Genomic DNA, 5,699 nt, shown 5'->3' on the forward strand with positions numbered 1-5,699 from the left:
TGAATGAATAATGCAGCTCCAAAATGATTATTACATTGGATAGCACTTTGCTTTGACTAAATTAATTTTGCTAATGCCCCCTATTCTTTTAGTGAAAGTCAAGGAAACCTTTTAAGTATTATGAAAGAGGTTTTTTGAATTGCTTCCCCAAATCATGACAGTTATAATGGCTAACAGAAATTATTTTCTCACCTGCTGAGCTAAGTACCTCACCTCTTTAACAATCTATGCAAAGTCAAACGCTATCGCTGCCAAGATGAGATTTTTGAATTCCACATCTTGGATCCTTCTTCCTAGAATATATCCAAAACCAGGTTTGCTGAACCCAAGCAACATGCTCTCAAGGCAATTACACTGCTGCTTTCCAATCCCTGACTGTTTTAGAAGGCAAATAGCATTGGGAAGCAAATCCTGTCAAGAATTAATTATGGAATTAGGTGAAAATGACAAGGATGATAGAGAATTTGAGCCAATTTGGAGAATTAGCTGAAGAATTAAAGCTACAGTAATGTGGCAACAATTGAGAGGATTTATCGTACTCACAGTAGAGCTTTTGCCCTGACTTCAGCACGTGAGTAAATAATGAAAAGTCTGACACTCTAATTATCAGTCTTGAGACAGAAAGGTGCGAGAATGACCTATCAAGATCAACTCCCAAGAAAAATAATAGCCCACACTCATCTAATGCTCGTACAATGCTGCTGTAATCTGAGCCCTGCCCTAAGCATGTTGTGAATATTGGTTCCTTCCAACCACCCTCTGAGGCAAACCCAGTTATTAATTGCTTTCTTCCTATTGTTATGGATGAGAGACAGATCTGGTAAGTGTCACAACCAGGATTTGAACCCAGGCTTTCTGGTTCCAATGCCTATGATTTTAACCACTGTGCTCTAAGAGGAGAATTTCAAAACACCCTATTTTGAAGAATATGTTCTTAAGAAATTTCTACTGTTGGCTGTTCAGAGATGATAAGTGAATTTTTATTTATTTATTTTAGGAAAAGAGTGCATGAGTGCATGAGTGGGGGGAGGGGCAGAGGGAGAGGGAGAGGGAGACAGAAACAGAGAGAATCCCAAGCAGATTTCCCACTGAGTGCAGAGCCCCATGCCTGCTAGATCTCATGACTCTGAGACCATGAGCTGAGCCAAAATCAAGAGTCTCAGCTGCTTAACTGACTGAGCCACCCAGGTACCCCTAAATACAATGTTTTATAGATCATCTAGCTTCCAGAAAATATTGCCATGTTTTCAAACTCCTCTGCCTTCTATTATGACACTGGTTCTCCATTATTGAAAAGCCAGCCTAATCAGCATTCCTTTTCCCTCCAGAATATAGTAGCATTAAGAGATCTGTTAATAATGACCCACTTATAGCTGAGATATTTGAGGTACAAATGTGCACAATAGGCTTTCAAATAAACTGCTAAGATTCCATGACTCTGTAAAAACACTTAGCAGTTTCAGTGATGATGCTTTTGACAGTGTGTTAATGGTGGGAATTCTTTTCAACTGATGGCATAAATATATTTGGAAAATATCCCTGTGTTATGGGATGTCAGCTTAGAGAGAGAACTGCTAAATGAAAGCAGGAGTTTAATGGATCAGTTTGTGACTTCTGGAAAAAAAAAAGTAAAGAATTTAATAGAAGAATAATTCTACTTGGGTGATTATCTCAGCTCTCTTTGAATAGCAGAATTTCAATTGTATCCATGTAGTCTTGTCACAAAATCCAGCAAGAATCTTTATCCTCTTCTCAGACAGGTTGCTTGCCCTTAAGAACTGAAAAATCTCTCCTCTTTCCTTTTCAGATTAACCACAAGGATAGGAGAAGTGGGTTTATAAGCTTGGCATGATGTCTTTGAATTTGAACCTTGATAATTCAAGGCTTCATTCCAATCATGGCCTTGGTTGTCTTCTACGGTAAGATGTGCCCTGTATTGTTTCATGGGAATTCTTTTCCTCTCTACTAACAAGGCTGTAAGCTCTTGAAAATGTGACTTGACTCTGGCGTCTCCCAGATGTAGTCGATAATAACCTTCACCTGCAGGCTTAGTCCAGCCAAATTCCTGAGCACTTGTGAACTTCTGATCAGCAGCAGCATTGGCATTTGGATCTTACCTTCTTATGTTTCTTCCTTTGGCTGGATTTGTACATTCAGGGTTTAGTTTCTGGTTTGAGTGCTCCACTGCCCCTCTGGAATGGTAATCTTTCTTGAGTTCTAGACTGCCTTTTGCTACCTTGATTTCCTGGTGCTAATACTCCAGGTCACTGGAATCTATGTGTGAGGAGTTTAAGGTTAAAGAACATAAATGCCTTAACTCTGCCATTTCTAGACATTTGTCTTATTCAGGTAATGCTTGGCCACTAAAGGCAAGGCAATCCCTTTGTAAATCAAGGGGCTGGCTCCATCTTTAATGTTTGATTTAGGACAGCTTTCTAGCTCTACACCTGATTGTCCCCTTCTTCCCCACATCTAGGCAAGCTGACAAGAAAGCCTACTTTCTCCTTTGGTGCTAATTGGAAGATCAAACCCTGCTCTCCTAGAAAATCTCATTATGTGAGTAAGAAACCTTTCACAACTCCTTTTTTTTTTTTAAGATTTTATTTATTTATTTTAGAGAGAGCATGAATGTAGCACTCCACGCTGACCGTGGAGCCTGACGCAGGGATCCATCTCACGACCCTGAGATCATGACCTTTTCTGAAACAAACAGATGCTTCATAACTGACTGAGCCAACCAGGTGCCCCAACATTTCACAACTCCTATATATCTCTATCTATCTATCTGTCTCCTTTGCTCTCATATCTGTTCTCATCTCCTCTGCCTTAATTCATGTCTCCACAGTCTCAAAACTGAATTATTGTACCAAGTTCCTAGCTAATCTCTCTGCTTTCCTTGACTCCTTAGAACATGCTGACACTAGGGTTCCATAAATACAAGCCAACATGACACTCCTATCAAAAATTCTCCAATTACTCCACATTTTCTAAATATGACTTACTGGGAATTTTAAGGTTTAGACCTACTCATGCAGACTTACTTCTGGCTAACCTCCTCTTCACCTTTCATACTCCAACAGCAATGAATTGCTTATATTTTCTCTACACCTCAACCCCTCCCCAATATATCAACTGCTTTTGCTTGTGTGTATCTCTGCCTAGCTAATCATTTCCTATGCACAGGGCTTTTCCTACCCCCATTCCCCAACCTGCCTGGGAAGATCAAGATTATCCTTTAAGGCTCAGATTGGAGGTCACTCTCTCCAATATCTCTGCTGTGACCCCTTAAGGCTCGGTTACGTGTCTCTCTTCTGTATGCATTTCACTTACTATTTTCCATAGCAGGTTTTTTGTTTACCTTTACCATTAGACTGTGATGTCCTTTAGGGCATGGGCTATGTCTCATAAATCGCTGTAACTCCAACACCTAGCAAAGTTCCTGACACACGGCTAATAAACTTTTATTGCACAGGGAGTCTTCAAGCCATAAAATGATTCACAGGAGAATTAATGGAGAAGTAACATGGTCTAGCACTCCTCTGGGAATCAATGCTCTGTGTGATGCTGGCGAGGTCACTTAACCTTTCTGCGCCTCCATTCTCTCAGCTGAGAAGAGACCATCTATATTTTAAGGTTCTTCCCAGCTCTATATTTGCTATGAAATATAGACTCTTCATGCTGCATTTACGTTTTTGATTATAGAAATTTAACAACTCCCCTGAAATACTTTGCAGACACTACACACAGAGTTAAGAAGCTATAGTGAACTAAGTCATTTACACATAATGGTTTCCCATGAAAGTAATATAACTAAATGTAAATTGAATAAACAAATACATTTTTGTAACATATAATCTTTAACTTTGTATAATCATTTATACATGTAAATATATGAATTTTTCTTTATTACATTGTTTGCTTCTGCAACCACGGTCACTTTTCTCTTGACGCTGGATGTGAGCTGCTTTCTTCCATAAAGCTTTATGCTCTTTAAGGTCCAACCCAAAAGACGCTGTTCCACTTCACCTTGAAGAAATCGGCTTCAGGTCTCTTCCTCTTCTTCCAAGAACAGCATAGGACCTTCCTTGATCTTCTGTGCCTCATCAATGTTAGCAACAGATTGAGACTGACAAACTTTTGCTTTTCCCAGCTTCTCTTCCATTTCCTCCTCATCTAGCTTCTATTCTTCCTCTTCATCACTAATACCACTAGCCAGTTCTGGACTCTGACCCTTCTTGTCCTTTCCCACTTTTCTGAAGGATGGACATTCTGTCATTGAAGTGAGCTCTAAATTCTTCCACTTCATCACTGGTGAGGGAACAATTCTTGACACAATTACTTTCTTATCTTAACTCTAACAATTCTTTGGTGGGTTGTTTGTGCATTTGCTGAAGAAATCTTACCTGTGGTACCACAGCAAGACCAGGAGACAGGCCATATTTGGGTATAGGTAACTTGCTCACATCAAATACTTCTTTATCCTTCATTAGATATGTTGAATGAATGTAGGGGACAAAACATCTTTGAGCCTTTTCTTTTAAATCTTGATCTTGGTCTAAAAACAATTCTGATTTTTTTCTAAACATCTGTAAGTTTATCTGGATTAATTTTGATTTCCCTCACAGACAATGAGAGGCTGCTGAATCATCCCTTTTTCTTCTGAGAGAAACAAAATTAATAAAGCTTTGCCATCCTTTCTGTACCTGGCCATTCCACCTGCCCTGTGAATATGTGTGCTGGCATCCTTTGGACAATCAAACTGAAGAACCCAGGTCATAGCCGGGAAGTCTAGACCCTGGCTGTAATGACAGTAGCAGAGAGCACTGTCATTCTTTTGCCGAGGGATTCATTATACCCCATTATCATCTGCTCTTGTCAGACATGGGGAGCAAGGCTAGAAGAACCAGGATGTACCTGGCAGAACACTTGATACGGATACTGAATCTCCTTACAACTGAAGAAAAAGACAATACTTTTCTTCTTGAGGTGTCTTCCCAAAGTGTAATATAACACATTTATTTTTTGCTGTAGCTCACAAACTATGCAGGTCTGTTCCAAAGTGACAGTGGTGCTGTATTTTTCTTTATCATGAACACAGACGTATATATGTGATTTTTAGTCAACAAGGTGTAAAACCCACTCAAATATCTTGAATTTGTGTGTGTGTGTGTGTGTGTGTGTGTGTGTGTGTGTGTGTGTGTGTGGTGGACAGAGTGTGAATAGTTCTGATAAACTATGTACTAAAACCAAAGCATTATTTATTAAAACAACCTCTTTAAAATTAGAATTTACTGAGCATCAAGACTTTTATTAGATTCAGTGGGCAGTCTAATCAGTAACAATTATATCAAAATTATCAATTAAATTGTATTTGCATGCCACTGAATAATTATTTCCTCAGTGTCTGGGGAACTTTCTTACTCATTTCTTTATGCTCCTGGTAGAATGTAAGTTCTGTAAATTCACTATTTGAGTTAAAATTTTGACTCTGCATTTCCTCCTTATGTGGCCTGAGGCAAGATATTTGGCTTTCCTGTAGCTTAGATTCCTCTTCTATAAAATGGAGATAAATATTAGAGAAACTACACATAGATCAGGTTAGGTATACCACATGCATTACTACATGCAACATGAAAACAAAAATATGTAAAATTAAACAAAATAGAATAGCACGTAATACATAATATGCTTAAAATATT

General features: G+C 38.8%; 1 pseudogene; it reads right to left on the bottom strand.

Moving 5' to 3' along the window:
- Positions 1–3,871: 3,871 nt before the first annotated feature.
- Positions 3,872–5,103, bottom strand: LOC113925614 (annotated as a pseudogene).
- Positions 5,104–5,699: the final 596 nt, after the last annotated feature.

This window comes from Zalophus californianus, chromosome 2 (genome assembly GCF_009762305.2).
Source record: "Zalophus californianus isolate mZalCal1 chromosome 2, mZalCal1.pri.v2, whole genome shotgun sequence".
NCBI classification, from domain to species: Eukaryota; Metazoa; Chordata; class Mammalia; order Carnivora; family Otariidae; genus Zalophus; species Zalophus californianus.